Below are 18,310 nucleotides of genomic sequence, written 5' to 3' on the forward strand. Positions count from 1 at the left end.
ATCCACTTTATAGGTTCAACAAACACACACTCAGTGTCAGACACTGCATGTCAGGCACCATTCTCAGAGCTGAAAATACAAAGTCATATTAAGACATGTTCCCTGCCTCTGAAAACTGAATAGTGTAGTGAGTGAGGCAGGTATGTAAATCAACAGTTACTATCTGGTATACACATTCTGTCAGAAGTTATTTAAGGAGAATATGCCATATATAGTCACAAGGATAGATCTAAATCAGGGGCTGAGCGAACAGCCTGCAGGCCAAATCTGCCCTCATCTGCCATCTGCTTTTGTAAATAAAGTTTTATTGGTTTACGTATTGTCTATGGCTGCTTTTCACTACACAACAGAGTTCAACACACAACAGGTAAGGTAAACAAAGACTAAAATATTTAATATCTGACCCTTCACAGAAAATGTTTGCCAACCTCTGATCTAAATCAAATTGAGGGGTCAGGTAAGGTATCCTGAAGGAGATGAGAGTTAATATAAGTTTTGCAGAATAAGTGAGATTTACCTGAAAAAAGTAATAAGCACCCTTCTCCCTATTACCCATTTCTGAGGAGGCATGGGTGACAGGGCATTCCAGGTTGAGGGAATGGGCCCATGGAAAGGTAAAGAGGCCTAAAACAGCATAAAGAACTCAATTTTACCCTAGAGAACACAGGAAAGCTGAAGGCAGCTCTCAGCAGAAACACATGGCATCAACAATGAGTTCTCAATCATAAAAAACACAGCCAGTGTTGGTTCTTAGGCTTTCTCTTAGCCCTGCCTGCCCTCAGGTGAAGCATGCTGGTCCTGACTTCAAGCTAGGAATACACCCGAGTCAAAACCCAGGGTCTGCCTGTTTTGGAGCAGCCAAACCTCGATTCTCTGCTTTGCTACGTAGACAGGAGGCCAGCTCTGGCTAAAGTGTGTTACAGTTTCTCTCCAAACCTACTTTCACCTAGACAGACCCCAAGGTGTATATCTGAGAGAATCAAAAGCCTGAGCCCTATCCCTCAATACAGTACACTAAAAGCAAAAGCCCTATTTCAGGGAGTATTAGAACTCATACTCTATTTTAATGATTAAAAAAAATTCATCCTAATCCCAGAGTACATCAACAGCGTCTAAACATAAGAAGATCTAATAGAGGTGTATCACATTTCATGAATGAATCTCTGGAATCAGACAAAGGAGAAATCAGAGATGCTCATTCCCTTTTTAAAAGCACTGTTGTCACCTTTACAAAAAGATTCTCAATGCATATAGATGCATATATCTAATGCATTAAAGCAAGGAATACCTTATAATTAAATTTAGCTCAAAACATCACCGATAATTTTGACAATATACTTTACAATTCAAAGGAAACCGGTTCAAGAAAGATACCAATGCAAAGATAACTTTCACTAGTCTTATACCTCATTTGGAAATCTCACAGATCACATGGTCTTAGTTAATTAAATACTCTTATTTCAGACACAGTGATGTCCACCTGATGCCACAATTTCCATAGAGTGTTCATAAGTTGTTCAGGATCTTTATGTATTCCAACCCAGCAGCCATTAACAAAAATCTTGGTTGCACTAAAATGCAACACCAAAAGCATTTTGTACTTAGTAACCCTATAATAAGCTATTAACTAAAGATTAACAATAGTTTTTGCATCTATACACACTCAGCAACAGCTGCAGGAGAAATTTCTTCTAAATTTCCATACTCCTTTCTTCTAAAAATACCAGAATTGGAGAAGGTTGAGCTCCAACTGAAACATAAGCCATCAGAGCTAAATTCTTCACAAGTCCTACAGCATGGCCCTTGGAATAAATAAAGTACGTATTACTCATACTGATTTAACATGCCTATCGAAATTCTTTTCCAAAAATATTTTTCCTTCAATTTGATCTCAGGATGTACTCTTACTTCCTAAGAACAAAATTATAAATAATATCTTAGTTCTAAACTACACTACATAATAAAAACTTGCTTCTAAAAATAATTATACCCTACATAATTACTGTCAGACTTTTTATCCTGAACATAAATTCTAATGCATTACCTCTGGAGTCTCAGCAGGACACACCATTCCCCACAACGTATTACATAACTGTCTTGGTTTTGCTAGCTTGCCATCTCTACCAATGGAAGGATTTAAACAACACAGGTGAGAAAGAGTAGATGCAAACGTCAGGCAGTTTAATACCTAGAAAACAATAGTAAATCTTTAAAGTTTGGGCATTTCTGTTACTCACACTATCATGTTTTTGGCAAATACTAGAATGAAGCAAAGTCATATTTTTACATATAATCCACTCAGTGTTCAATTGTCCCCATCCCTCCTTTCTCCATCCTGCCCTGGATAATCTTATTCACCCCTGTAACTTAACTGACCCTTAGAGCAGGGATGGCAAATACATGACATACAGTTCTAACATACCACGTAAATGTTTTGTTTATGGTCTATCTCCAACCACTAGGATGTTAGTTCCACAAGGGTGGGGAATTTTTATTTGTTTGTTTCATTCTCTGTTGGATTTAAATAATCCATTTGGGTCATGTAACCATATCAATAAATACTCTAATAACTAAAATATACTCCACTTTCTAACTCTGTGACCAGTGTTTGGTCTACATTTTACCTTACTTCTCTGTAGTCTTAAAGACTCTGGACAATTCAGGACAAATTTAAGAATATCAATTACTCCTGAGACAAGGATCATCAATGGAAAAAATTGATAAGGAAATGCATATTTATCTAGACTCAACAAACCTTTCCACAAAAATAGTAACTTTACAGTGGATGAATCTAACAGATGCCACTGTGAAGTTAATATTACCAATAATGGGACAAAATGGCATCCTGTGACTCCTGATGTGATGCCCTGGGAAGCACACAATATGATCTCTGTATGTGTCCTGCCAAAAAATGCATAAATTGAATCTAATCATGAGGAAATATTGGAAAAGCCCAAATTGAGGATATTCTACAAAATAAATGGCCTATCCTTTTCAAAAATTTCAGTTTTGAAACACTGAGGATAAAGACAAGGGAAGATAGGGACTTACCTGGTGGCACAGTGGTTAAGAATCTGCCTGCCAATGCAGGGGACACGGGTTTGAGCCCTGGTCCAGGAAGATTCCACATGCCACGGAGCAACTAAGCCCGTGCACCACAACTACTGAGCCTGCACTCTAGAGCCCGTGAGCCGCAACTACTGAGGCTGCATGCCACAACTACTGAAGCTCATGCCCCTAGAGCCCGTGCGCCGCAACAAGAGAAGCCACCACAATGAGAAGCCCATGCACTGTAACGAAGAGTAGCCCCCGCTCGCTGTAACTAGAGAAAGCCCGCTCGCAGCAACAAAGACCCAAAGCAGCCAAAAATAAATAAATAAATAAAGACAAGGGAAGATAAAAAGAGACTAAAGAGGCATAAAAACAACATGCAAAACATGATCCTGGACTAGATTTCTGAACCGGAAAAAAAAAATGCCATTAAGGACACGATCAGCACAACTGGCAAAAACCTGAATAAGATCGCGAAGCTAATAGTGTTGTACCAAAGTTAAATGTCCTGATTTGGATAATTATACTACAATTGTGTAAGTGAATGTCCTGGTTCTTAGGAAATATACACTGAAGTATTTAGGAGTAAAGGGGCATGAATGCCTGAAATTTACTCTCAAGTGGTCCAGAAAAAAATAAAACGTATATATACATAATAGAATCCTAAAGTAAATGAGGCAAAGGTAACAACTGGTGATTCTGGGTGCAGAGTATAGGAGAGTTATTTGCAACTTTTCTATAAATTAGAAATGACTTCAAAGTAAAAGGTTTAAAAAAAAAAAAAAAGGTATCAACTACTCTTTTTCCCTTTATACTAAATAGCACCAGACTAGTATGGTTTTCCTTACTACTGTTTCTTCTTGTTGATGTCAATGAACTCTGGCTGCCTCTAGGTTTCATGTCTATTTTACAGAGAATTGTCAGGAGAGAAGGTAAGGCAGGGCTGAAGGATTGCACTACACAGTAAACAGCATGGGGTTTGCAACAGCTAAATTGATCTTCAGAGCAGCTTTGTACTGTGTTTTAGGATTAGCAACAGTCAGTAACTTTAAATCTCATGAAAAATACTATGAATACATTTTGCTTGCGCAATACCATTTCCATCATCTCTGGATCTTCAAAATCATGAATATGCTCTGAAATATCTCTGTCAGACACAAAATCTAATGCTCTAAAAAAATTAATGATGAAAATGTCTGGGTTAATATATGGTAGGGTTGCCACAATGTGCTGACCAATAGCACTCTTTTTGCACCCTAGGAAAAAAAAAAATCATTAGAATATGAGGACACAGAGATCGTAGCCATATATAAACATCATAAGAACCATTTTATATACATGTTTATTATATGTATCTCAAAAGAAGCATGTCTCTCATATTTTAAGGAACGTCCTATGGCTGCTTTTCAAAACAATGGAACAGGTTTACTCATTTGATGGACAGGCTGGTCATTTGGACCTGAGAGAACTTGCATTATCTACTCTCTCTGTCTGCCAAGATCCTCTAGAATTCCCCAAGACTGTATTTGGAAATGACCTTTGGCTGCAAAACACAGACCCCCAAGTCCTTTCCTACAACCAAAAAAATTAAAAACTTTGGAACAAAGAAATAAATGAGGGCAAAATAAGAGAGAATATGGATACACAAATGTGGGAAAAGCTAAGCACAAAATGAAAAATAAATATTAACTCTTAGTTGGTCTGTGAGGTATTGCCACATACAAACAATGTTGCAAAATTAACAAACAGCCTCTCTCATATAAGCTTCTCTTTTCCAATTTTTCCCCCTTTAATTGCAACACAGACAGAAATGAAATAAAAGCTACTAACTTACACTGCATTACACAACACCTGGTTTCTCAGTTTTAATCAAATTTCTTTCCTCCAATATCAAATTCTATCTTCTCTTGGCCTCATAACCCTACATTATCATGGTCCATCTAATAACAGTTTCTGTTGTCTTCCTCCTCCTACTTCAGGCCTCCTTCCTTAGAAACCTTATCCCATCTTACGGATGTTCAGTAACAACTTTACATAAAGGATACGCAAATCTTCATCTTGATCTTTTTCCTGTACCCTCAACCCTCACGTCTCCAATTGCCATTTCATTCTTTCAACTTAGATACCAATTATTCCATTCAGTCTATTATTTGTTTCATCAAAAAAATTTTTCTGAATAAGCAAAACATTAAAGCAGAATGCCTACATCATGCACCACCCAAAATCTTTTGTCTAAAAATGTACTCACTAGGTTCTCTCTAAAAACCAATTCTTAGAAGTTCTCTATTTTATCTAGGACCTCAGAGTAAGAACCATACAATCTTAATTGACTCATTCTCATATTATATCAAACTTATCACTATATCTGGATGATTTTCCTTTCTCTGCCGCTAATTAATTCATTTTGCCCATAGCTGCCATGATAATCTCTCTAACATACTGTGTTCTTACTTTGCCCTCCATAATCCAGGCCAATGCTTATCAACAAAGAATGCACATCAGTCACCTGGGGATCTTTTCCAAACACTTGTGCTTGGGCCCCGTTCTACCCCCATTCACAAGTAAAAACCATTTTAATTCTTTAAAACACCTATTCTACATGGGATTTTAACTTCAGGCACTTAAATGTCTCTAATGTTCAAGACTCCTTCTTTATAAAACTTATAAAAGTGATATTAGACTCTGCAGAACTGTTTGTAAGAGCACAAGACTGGAAACCTAAATGTCCATCAAAAGAGAAATGGTTCAAAAAATTATGCTACATCTGCACATGGAATATCACAGCTCAAAAACAATGATCAATTGCTGATCTAAATATATTTTTAAAGGATACCAGCAATCTTCAAACAGGCATATGTTATGCTCCCATTTATAATTTTGTGTTAAGACTATTTATGGATGGATTCATGAGAAATTATCAAAAACAGCTACCACGGGACTTCCTTGGTGGCGCAGTGGTTAAGAATCTGCCTGCCAATGCAGGTGACACGGGTTCAAGCCCTGGTCTGGGAAGATCCCACATGCTGCGAAGCAACTAAGTCCATGCGCCACAGCTACTGAACCTGCGCTCTAGAGCCCGCGAACCACAACTACTGAAGCCCGAGCACCTAGAAGCCTGGGCTCTGAAACAAGAGAAGCCACAGCAATGAGAAGCCCATGCACTGCTACCAAGAGTAGCCCCCGCTCACCGCAACTAGAGAAACCCCACATGCAGCAACGAAGACCCAATGCAGCCATAAATAACCAACCAAACAGCTACCGCTAGGGAAGAAATCTGGGGATCAAAGGAAGACTACTTACTTACTTACTTACTTATTTATTTATTTATGGCTGTGTTGGGTCTTCGTTTCTGTGCGAGGGCTTTTCTCTAGTTGCGGCAAGTGGGGGCCACTCTTCATCGCGGTGCGCGGGCCTCTCACTATCGCGGCCTCTCTTGTTGCGGAGCACAGGCTCCAGACGCGCAGGCTCAGTAATTGTGGCTCACGGGCCCAGTTGCTCTGCGGCATGTGGGATCTTCCCAGACTAGGGCTCGAACCCGTGTCCCCTGCATTGGCAGGCAGATTCTCAACCACTGCGCCACCAGGGAAGCCCTGAAGACTACTTTTTATAGTGTACCCTTTTTTGTAATTTTTTGAACTATTTTAATGTGCACATATGCCTTATTCAAAAATATTTAATAAAAAATTTACATGAAATTAAATAAGAGTTGATTACAACAAATTCCCAATATATAGTTGTAAAGATTAAATCAAGCAAACTGAGTAACATAATTGGCACATAGCAAATATTCAAGAAATGCTAGCTGTTATTATATTACATTACTATAAGCAACATGCCTAGGGTAGGCAGCTACTAAGATAGTGCCTGATGATCCCTGCCTACTATTACTGCCTTGTATAATCCCCTCCCTTGAGTATGGACTGGATGTGCTGACTTGCATCTAATAAATAGAACTTGGCAAAAATTATAGGATGTTGCTTCCAAGACCAAGGTATAAGAAGATGGTGATTTCCAGGAATTCCCTGGCAATCCAGTGGTTAGGACTCGGAGCTTTCACTGCCAGAGTCTGGGTTCAATCCTTGGTTGGGGAACTAAGATCCTGCAAGCCTCGAGGCGCAGCCAAAAAAAAAAAAAAGGTGACTTCCATCCTGCCCTTATGCTCTACAAATTTTCTTAATTACTCTCTCTGCCAAAGTGAGCTGCCATGTTATCAGTTGCTGTATGGAGGGGAGCCAAGCGGCAAGGAACTGATTCCTGCCAACAACCAGGCAAATGAGCCTTAAGATGATGACTGCAGCCCAGACAAATAACTTGACTGAAGCCTTATGAGAGACGCTTAGCTAAAGGACCCAACTAAGCCACATCCAGAAACTGTGAGATGATAAATGTTGCTACTGGAGTGATTTATTACACAGTAGTAAGTAAATAATAAAATGCCTAGCATATAACACTGCTAATATGCTCCAGAAAAACTTTTTGACTAAACATGCAGTCTGGTAACTTACAAAACTAGACCAACAGGAATAAACCCAAACAATATCATGTAATAGTCCATACCTGTCCTCCTCTTGCCAGCATGCTAACCCAGATAGTGGGTCAGAAGAATTCTCCAGACATGATCTATATACTCTCCTGTGTAGGCATATTTAGAATCCTTTTTGGCAAACACAAAGGTTATGTTTGTTGCCATTTTCTCTTGAGCAATCAGAACCTATATGGACAATAAAAGTTACAGCCATGAAACCCACAAGGTCCTTGAAGTAGAAAGAAGAGTGAAATCTGCATCTTAATTTAATCTCATCATACAGGCTCACTGAAACATCAATTCTTGAACTTTACAAACTCCATTTTGCAAAAATGCTCCATAAAAACATACAAGTTCAAACAACTGACCAAATTTCTAGTGCTTATTATATACAGCTAAATAAAACTTTGGTTTATATAAATTCAGCTGTCACCCCCCTAAATAATTCAACTACCACTTTCAGATTATTCTGTAGAAAAGCTTACTTTTTAATTTCAACTTTCATAATTTAAATCGTAATGAAATTGTGTAATTTTTAAAAAATAATGCTACTAGGGCTTTCCTGGTGGTGCAGTGGTTAAGAATCCACCTGCCAACGCAGGGGACGTGGTATCGAGCCCTGGTCCGGGAAGATCCCACATGCCGTGGAGCAACTAAGCCCGTGTGCCACAACTACTGACCCTGCGCTCTAGAGCCCACGAGCCACAACTACTGAGCCCACACGCCGCATCTACTGAAGCCCGCGCGCTCCAGAGCCCGTGCTCCACAACAAGAGAAGCCACCGCAGTGAGAAGCCCGTGCACTGCAACGAAGAGTAGCCCCCGCTCGCCGCAACTAGAGAAAGCCTGTGCACAGCAATGAAGACCCAACACAGCCAAAAATAATAAACAAAAATAAAATAAATTTATAAAAATAAAATAAAATAACGCTACTATACCTTTTCTGATCCATTAATAATGAAGTAGCCATCAGGATCCAAGAGGCATCCATTTAACTCACAAAGATCATGATCTGCTAAGCCATTTAGTAGACAGTAAATTGAATGCAACATAACTGGAACTTTACCAATAAAAGTTTTCTGATGCTGCATCTGAAGTTGTTCTTCACCTTCTTTAATGACTGTTGCTGTTATAAAGTGGAGCAGAAAATAAAAGCAGATCACAAGTTAATACTAAGGTAATTGTTAAAACTTTCAACTGGTTAAAATTGCATTTTCTAAACTGTATTTCAATATCAGCTGCTGGAATAACTCTTTCTTACGTGAGATTTCTTAATCTGGCTTCACGTGGCAACACTGGTGAAGCAGCACAGTCTCTTATGGGCTTGGAGAGGCAAAGTTGTTCAAACTTCAGCAAATATCTTGGCTAAAATGAAACCAAAAAACATGAAGAGGGTAAATAATTTTTTTCTATAAAAGTTTTGATGATTCCATTTAAACCACCATTAACATTTTGAGTAGAAGAAACTCTATAAACCGACTAAATCAATCCACTTTAATATGGGTACTCTCCAAAGTCAACAGCCATGTTCCATACACATTAAGTTTTATACTTCATCACTTTCTCAAGGTGTAAGACAAAAAAAGAGTTAATATATCGCAAGTAAGTAAAGACTATACACGTATCGTATGCTCTGAATTTATATGAAACAATTAAAATGGATTTGCACTAATGATCTACACAGCCGTTTCATGTGCCCTCTCCTTCATTCAGGTCAGAAGTACAGTTCCCAGAAAAAAAGGAAAAGATAAATTTGGACAATTAGAACTATACTCTAATCTCATCAATAGAACATAGAAAAAGTAAACCTAACTCTTCAATTAAACATACAGAAAATCCTAATTACTACTCTACATAAAGGACTGAATACTTCTAGCCCTGGCTGACTATAGCTCAGCCCTTAGCAGGAAAAAAAAAAGTTTTCAATAACGTATCTATTTGTTGCCCAATAAAACAAGATCCATGAAAACTTTCCAGTAATAAATGGATAGTGTATTTCTCTCTAGATCAATTCTCAGAGGAGAAGATGTGAGTAAGCAGACCATTAAAGGTAAACTGTTGACACCCAAGCTTCCCAAACTGGAGTAGAAAAAAGCATAGAGAATTGATGGTGATAATGAGTCAAAGGGAAGCCAGCCATCCAACTACTCATTTCTACTATCACCCTAGTCTAGGACATTATTATCTGAAACCCAAGCTATACCAAGATTTTAATCTGACTCCAGCCTCTCTCCACACCAAGTAAACATGATCTCCAAAGTAACCTTTCTAAAATAATGCTTCATGCACATTCTCTGACAATCCTTCCACAATTCCCCTTGACATCCAATGACATCCAAAGGCTGTGACAATCTGGTTTCATCTTATCGTCCACTAATACCCATCAAAAACAAATCAAACCAAAAATCATATACTGACTGTTACGGTCCCTAAAATCCATCCCCAAGCCAAATATTGATATACCAAGTATTTTTTTGCTGAAATGATTAAGTACCTTTTCTCTACTAAGACAAGTCCTACCCTGCCCTTCAGAGTTAAAGTCCATCCCATCTCTTCCTCTAGGCTCTAACAGCCCAGCTTGAGAGATCTCTTCCTCCATAAGTACTTATGACACTGGCACTTTGAAAATGCTACATTATAATATTGTTGTCTCTCTTGTTTTGCAAAGTCCATGAAGAGAAAATGCTCTAAGTATAAAAAAGGCATTTTACGCCCATTTTCCAACACAGTGCCAGAAGTGCCAATTATTTTTGTTCTTAACAGCAAAAGTCTGTGCAGCACCTCCAGCCAAAATGAGAATAATACATCAGCCCTTACAAGATAAGCTACAGAAAAGAGGGACTGAACTGGCCAGAAGTAATATTCTCTCTTTCTGTCTAATTCTATTTCTTGGGCTCTCCCTACTTCCCCTTGTTTTTCAGTTTTCCCTGTCCCTTAAGGCCCATCATGCTGCTTCTCTACTCAAAATCTGGGGTCAGTCATTATTCATGTAAAACTAGATTCTAAAATTATAGCCTTAGGACTTCCCTGTTGGTGCAGTGGTTAAGAATCTGCCTGCCAATGCAGGGGACATGGGTTTGATCCCTGGTCCGGGAAGATCTCACATGCTGCAGAGCAACTAAGCCCATGTGCCACAACTACTGAGCCTGTGCTCTAGAGCCCGTGAGCCACAACTACTGAGCCCACGTGCCACAACTACGGAAGCCCGCACGCCTAGAGCCTGTGCTCTGCAACAAGAGAAGCCACCTGAATGAGAAGCCCGTGCACCATAACGAAGAGCAGCCACTGCTGACTGCAACTAGAGAAAGCCCCCACGCAGCAACAAAGACCCAATGCAGCCAAAAATAAATAAATAAATAAATTTACATAAAAAATAAGTTAATTAATTAAATAAAATTATAGCCTTGCTATGATTTTAACAATGTTAAAAAAACATGCATATGTGAAAACAAAGACTACAATGAACTTAGAAAAATTAAAACAGCTAATATGATTGATGGTTTTCCTTTATTATATCTCCTATTGTTATGATAATGTATTTCATGCAACAAATAATCAAGGGAAAAAGTCCTTCACATACTTTTTCTTTTATGATTCCTTACACTGTGAAAGAAAAAAGTGAGGTTTTTCTGAAGCAATATAACTATTTCTGGCTTGCTTCTCTTCGTAGTCTATCATATCTCTGAGTTCTGTCTTACTAGCTATTAAATACTTACTATCTGAATAAGGATTAGGGTTTTACATTACTTGCAAAAATGCATCTCTCCATTAGTAAGAATAAATCAGGAGCTGATTGATGATGCTAGAAGAACCCTACTAAAAACACCTACAGACCCTCTTCTTTTTTTTTTTTTAACTGTTAGGCCAGGTGAGTTAAGGACTGAAATTTCAAGTCAATACTCTCATTTATGTTACTTTATTAGAATAACCATTTTACTGGTTTTTCAACTTCTCCACTAGCATGCTGTTTCCGCTTATAGGTCTATAGGTGGAGCATCTTCCACAATTCTTTGAACAGACATCTGAATAAACTCATCAAAAGCATCCAGCTGTTGTCTGACCACGCCTTTCTTGTCAAAATGGGAACTGGGAAAATAGTTGAGTTCATAATCAGTTACAACTCAGTGATGTTTTTTAGCATATTTCCCCATTTCCATTATTATTAAATTCAATAAATACTAATCATTAAATACCAACCACTCTATACAAATCATTACAAAAAATACTATGTGGTATCCAAAAAAGGAATAAGTCTAAGAACGCTTTCTCTGTAGAACTTAGTTAAATTTGGGGGAAAGAGACATATTGGTAAAATAATTCAAACAGAACTTAAGAACTATAAGAAAGCCCTAATTTACAAATGTCCTTTATATATCAATTTCATCCAACATGTTTGAAACATTTCTTGAAAAAAGTGTCAGGAGATAAAACTAAAGAAAATGCACAAAGATAAAAATAAGTATGACAACATGAATGGACCTTTAGATAATTATGCTAAGTCAGATGGAGAAGGACAAATACCATGATTTCACTCATATGTGGAATCTAAAAAAAAAAAACCCAAACCCAAACCAACCAACAAACAAGAGAACAGAAAAACAAACTCACAGATATAGGAAACAGATTAATGGTTACCAGAGGGGAAGGGAGTTGCGGGGTAGTTGAAATGGGTGAAGGGGGGGGTGGTCAACTGTACGATGATGGATGGTAACTAGACTACGGTGGTGATCACTCAGTTGTATATACAGATGTTGAACTATAATGCTGTATTCCTGAAACTTACATAATTTTAAAAAAGGATTAAAAAAAAGATAAAATAAGAACTCTAGGCGGGGTCTGCAGGGAGGAGAGCGGCCGGGGTTGGTCAGGGCGCGCGCGGCAGGCGGTGCCTGCACAACCCGCTCCCAGGCGGTTCGCGTCTCCGGGGCCCCGCGCCCGCCGCCCGCGCGCCGCGTCCCCGGGCCGCCGCCTCAGACGCCACTTGTGGAATTCTTTCCCCGGCGGCTGTAACTTTAAACCGGCCTGAGCGAGGCCTGTTTTTATTCAGAAACCAACCACCGGAGGATGGCTGCGGAGAACGCCGAGATGGAGGGCCAGCCCGCCACTTGAAGATTCCTCACCAAGTGGCCGGGAAGCACCGGCTTTACCTAGGAATCTTTCTTTGAGATTTCAAGGTTCTGTCGCCCCCTTCCAGGGTTGGCCGGACTGGTTGCTGAGGGGCTTTTGATTGAGGGCGCTGCCCGAGCCTGGGGAGCTGTGCATGAATGAACCGCATCGCCTGGCCTCAAAGCGCTGACTCTGAGGCCACCACGCATGAGCCCGGGCCACCCTCCTGCAGAAATCACTCCAGGAGCTCCTTAGGGACCGGCTTGTGGTGGTGAGGAGCCAGGAGATGCATGTAGCAGCCACGTACCGCCAGGCCTCCCTGTACGTGGGTGACCTCCATGCGGACGTCACCGAGGACCTGCTGTTCAAGAAGTTCAGCGCTGTGGGCCCGTGCTGTACATCTGCATCTGAAGGGACCTGGTCACCCGCCACTCTCTGGGCTATGCCTACGTGAACTTTCTGCAGCTGGCAGATGCCCAGAAGGCCCTGGACACCATGAACTTTGACCCGATAAAAGGCAAATCCATCCGTCTCATGTGTTCTCAGCGTGACGCCTTCTTGCAAGGAAATCTGGAATTGGGAACGTGTTCATCAAGAATCCGGACAAATCCAATGATAACAAAACCCTTCATGAACACTTTTCATCTTTTGGGAAGATCCTGTCCTCCAAGGTGATGAGTGATGATCACGGCTCCAGGGGCTATGCGTTTGTGCACTTTCAGAACCAGATTGCCACCGACAGGGCCATCCAGGAGATGAATGGGGCACTGCTTAAGGACTGCAGGCTGTTTGTTGGCAGATTCAAAAGCCGCAAAGATCAGGAAGCCGAGCTCCAAAACAAAGCCAGTGAGTTCACCAATGTTTACATCAAAAACTTAGGAGATGACATGGATGATGAGAGACTGAGGGAAGTTTTCAGTAAATATGGAAAAACCCTGAGTGTTAAGGTGATGACAGATTCCACTGGGAAATCCAAAGGCTTTGGCTTTGTGAGTTTTGATAGCCATGAGGCTGCCAAAAAGGCTGTTGAAGAAATGAATGGAAAGGACATAAATGGACAACTGCTTTTTGTAGGCCGGGCACAAAAGAAAGAGCGACAGGCTGAGTTAAAGCAAATGTTTGAGCAGCTGAAACAGGAAAGATTTCGGCGGTGCCGGGGGGCAAAGCTCTATATTAAGAAACTGGATGAGACCATTGATGATGAAAAGCTACGGAGGGAATTTTCTTCATTTGGATCAATTAGCAGAGTTATGGTAATGCAGGAAGAAGGGCAAAGCAAAGGGTTTGGCTTGATCTGCTTCTCCTCTCCTGAGGAGGCCACTAAAGCAATGACTGAGATGAATGGCCGCATCTTGGGCTCCAAGCCGCTCAACATCGCCCTGGCCCAGAGGCCGTAGGAGAGGAAAACTTAATGCACCAGCCAGTGTTTGTAGCAGCTTGGGGGATGTTAGTGATCTCTGCCTGAATCGTCCTCAGTAAATTTCAAATCCCAGCTGATGGCTGCTTAGTTTAGTAAACATTATGATCGAAGGTTTTGTATACAAAGCTATTTATTTTTCTTTGGAGGAAAAATAAGTGAATCTTAGAACCTCCGTTCTTTTCATAGAGGCATACCATCTAATTATAATATGGTATATTTTTCTGATTTTGATGTAGTGCTCATAGCAATAAGTATAATTAGATATATTTTTACTGCATTTTGAACCAACTGAAGTGTGGTAACTGTTTGCATTTATTGCATACTTTTTATTTTAATAATATTGCTAGCTTTAATTTCTTCCATGAAAATACGCCCAAAGTAGTTCTTATGCCCAAGAATTGCAAAGTAATTTATTTTTACAAACAGAAATTTTCTAATTTCTCATCTATTTTTTTTTAAAGAAACCAAAGTTTAAAAATTGCTACTACAAACTCAATATCTAATTTCATTTTGAATTAATGTTTAAATTACTAGGAAATAGTTGAATTTCCTTTCAATTTATATCCTGAAACGGTGTTTTTCTGATGGCTGAAATTAATGATGGAGTTTTTTAATGTTGCCTACAAACCTGCTTTATAGGATATTTTACTGTTCTTTCCATTGGTTGACATAATCCAGGTGCTTGCTGGTTATCAAAATTGTGACTTGAATAGTAAAACCTTAACTTCCACATTCCTTAAGATATAAGCCTGTATCATTTCTGGTCAAAAAGTTGGCCTAGTCTTAATTCTCTTCATACGTATACAGCATAAAATTATGCCTTAAGTTTTGAACCAGGTACCAACATTATAAAAGTCATATATAGAAAACACAGACATTCTGTTTAACAACTGTGTTTTCTAATCTCTGTTATATGTTGTAACATGTAGTGATATTGTCTCAGGGTTCAGAACAGTAAAAGTTTGTTTATGAACTCCACGTCTCCTTTTATTAGACTTTAAGAGCTATGTAACCCATGAAGGCTCACTTTTAGCCTTGATTGATCAGAAGTTCACTAATTGATTTTCTGATAAATTGAAGTTACATCACTTAGCCTGCTTTCCAGCATGTTTTTATTTCAGTCCCATTCCCAGATCTTTTCTTCTCTCCTGCCTTTCCTCTATATTACTCAGCTCCTCTCTACTTTTTAAAAAGGGTTTTATTATACTGACTTTTACTGTGTGCTGTTTGAAATCCACTTTGGAAATAGATGCAAGAGTTATTTATTTACATTTAAGTAATTACTTTTAAAATTCTGATTCTCTCATACCAAAGGTGTCTAGAAAATAGTTTTGTTGTTATTTTTTTTTTTTACTCTGCTTCATTGTTTCCTGTAACCATATATTCAAGTCTTCTGTTTCATATATTACCAGTACAAAAGAAATATTAAAGTATTTCTGTGGCCATACTTTAGCTATGAAAGAATGAGAAAATCTGTTTCTGTTTTTTTTTGTATGAACTATATGTATATTCATTGCACATTTTCTAAATTTAAAATCTCTTTAGACAATGAAAAAATTATGGACAATGAAAAAATTACGGCAACACATAATCCTATTATGCAGACAGATCTTCTGTTAAAATTTCTTGTATCTCCTCCCAAATTTTTCTCTATACTTATACACATGATTTAACAAAAATGGAATCATGCTATAAGCCTTGTTTGAAACTGCTTTCTTAATTTGACAATACGCCATAGTCAACTTCCAGGACCACAAATAATTATTTGCACTATAATTTTAATGACTTTTATCTTTCCTTTAATGTTCGTACCATAATATAACAATTTCCTCTTGATAAACGTATAGGTTGCTAGATTGTTTCCTCCCTTTTTTTTTTCCTCTATCATAAACAACTTGGAAGTAAACACCCTTTGCAAACTCTTATACGCTGATGTATATAATTATTTTCTTCAAAAAATGTATGATTCATTGGAATTAATGTTTAATATTTAAATTGCCCAAATGCTGTTCAGAGATTTGTGCCACTTAACATTTCTGTTATGAGTATGGAGGATTGCTCATTTCCGTATACTCTAAGAACAAAGGATTTTGTTTAAGTTGTTGTCTGATTCAACATGACATGTAAAAACAGAATATTTCATTGTTATTTTACTTTTTTATTACCTCAAAAGTTAAACAGCATTTCTTGTAAAAAACAAAAAAAAACAAAAAAAAAACTCTAATTTGAATGAGCATGAGGATGATGCTATCAATGACTAAAATATGGAATGGGTAAGAATTTCAACTTTAGGTTAAAATTATTCTATTTTGAATATGTTAAAGGTAAGATGAGAATAAGTCACTGAAGTGAAAATATTCAGCAAATGATTGATGGTAACAAATGGAGCAAGGGTGAGAGATCAGAATTAGTAGTGTAGATAGAGAAATCACAGAATGATGCCTTAAAGAAGAACAAAGAATCTAAAAGAGTAGATGTACTGTTTACAAGGAATAGACACTTGTTCACGTCAGGGATGGGGAAGGAGATATACAATGAAGATACAAGTAGATATAAGTGCAAGAGGAATCTCTCCCCTCACCACCACACAGGAAGAGCTGCATAGCTGGACTCAGCTTCTAGCCTCCTCTCCTTAGTAACTAACTCCCCATGCTCAGATTAATTTTCTGAAACAACATGTGTAGCCCAACTAATCATCAGCCTCCCATTCTGACATCATCAGATCACCACACAGGTTACTGGCCAGCCTACAGATTGGCTGGCTTTGGGTCAAAGTCCCACCCTGATTCAACCCACCGTGGTCACCAATATTAGAAGTCAGGTCCTATGGTAGAGAACACAGTACACAATCATCCCTGTACAAGGTATGGCCTCAAGAATGGTGGGGGCAACTTCCTTCAGTAGAGACTGTGAGCTGACAGGAAAGAAAAATTTCTCACAATGATCTGGGTTAGCCATCGATATGTAAGAAGCACCTAGAAGGCACTGTCCGTAAGATAAACAGCAATGGTTTTTATGGACAATTTACAATGAAAAATCTTTACAAAACTATGAACAAGTTTCAGTCCCCCAGGAAGCTGAACCATAGTTACTTTCCCCCAAATCATTAGAACAGTATTACTTCTTCATTCAAATGCTATTTAAACACCTAAACTCTATGAATAGTTCATATTTATGCTATCTACCATGATAATTGTACAAGAAATCATCTTACTGAAATCATTGGTGATATTAAGTAATATCACATTCACAATGCTTGGGACAGATCACTTGATGTTAAATAGTGAAAAAACAAAATGTCGGGGCTTCCCTGGTGGTGCAGTGGTTGAGAATCTGCCTGCCAATGCAGGGGACACGGGTTCGAGCCCTGGTCTGGGAGGATCCCACATGCCACGGAGCAACTAGGCCCGTGAGCCACAATTGCTGAGCCTGCGCGTCTGGAGCCTGTGCTCCGCAACGAGAGGGGCTGCGATGGTGAGAGGCCCGCGCACCGCGATGAGGAGTGGCCCCCACTTGCCGCGGCTAGAGAGAGCCTTCGCACAGAAATGAAGACCCAACACAGCCATAAATAAATAAATAAATAATGTTAAAAAAATTGCCATATCTCTCTCTTTCCCTTCTTCCCCCCTTCCTTAAAAAAAAAAAATAAAAAAAAATAAAAAAAAACCAAAAAAACAAAATGTCATCTCACAATAGCCAAAGCACCTATAATCAATTCAAGTATAAGCATCTAATAATTTATTTTGTAACAAATGTTAAATGCAATGACTGGTCAAATAGGGTATTTTATCCTTGAGCAACCTGTCACATACATTGAAAACAATTCTCTTTTGGCTAAGATCAAAATATTCTTTCTCCCTAGAGATTACAGAATATAGGCATACCCTACAGAATATAGGCATTTCCTAATAAAATGTCTGTTGGTGTTTAATACTCAAACATCATAGAAAATACAAAATATCTCAGTCAGAAGTTTTTATACCCATGTTTAATAGGGAAAATAGATATGTACTTACACCCCAAAAACTCAATAGATTTTTAACAAAACAATGTTCAAGAAAGGTTCACTTATCCTCCAAATACAACTAGTAGAATGTCAGAAGCATGTGTTCTTTGAAAAAGGAGAGAGGGTCAACCGAGAGGATGTGCATCTTGGAGATGGCAAGGCTCAAAGAGGAATCATAATGTTACTATATACAAAGCAACTGT

General features: G+C 38.7%; 1 protein-coding gene, 1 long non-coding RNA gene and 1 pseudogene across 4 annotated transcripts in view; 2 read left to right on the forward strand and 1 right to left on the reverse strand.

Annotated features, from left to right (window-relative positions):
• The window catches only part of SPINK2 (serine peptidase inhibitor Kazal type 2), a gene marked incomplete at its 5' end in the record, with an annotated part of 209,068 nt that overhangs the window by 44,759 nt on the left and 145,999 nt on the right, over nucleotides 1–18,310 (forward strand).
• On the reverse strand, nucleotides 757–8,646 carry LOC309662090. Of its 2 annotated transcripts, XR_014264505.1 has the most exons (3): nucleotides 8,514–8,646; nucleotides 2,045–7,762; nucleotides 757–1,802 (listed from the first exon to the last, which is right to left on the reverse strand). It is a non-coding gene; the product is annotated as an uncharacterized lncRNA (long non-coding RNA). The 2 variants fall into 2 exon arrangements; XR_014264506.1 differs by having other exon boundaries at nucleotides 757–7,762.
• Nucleotides 8,947–17,396, forward strand: LOC309662071 (polyadenylate-binding protein 4-like pseudogene; annotated as a pseudogene). Its single transcript has one exon. The product of its transcript is annotated as a polyadenylate-binding protein 4-like pseudogene (transcript).

Source organism: Balaenoptera physalus, assembly GCF_965194825.1.
Source record: "Balaenoptera physalus genome assembly, chromosome: 5".
Lineage (NCBI taxonomy): Eukaryota > Metazoa > Chordata > Mammalia > Artiodactyla > Balaenopteridae > Balaenoptera > Balaenoptera physalus.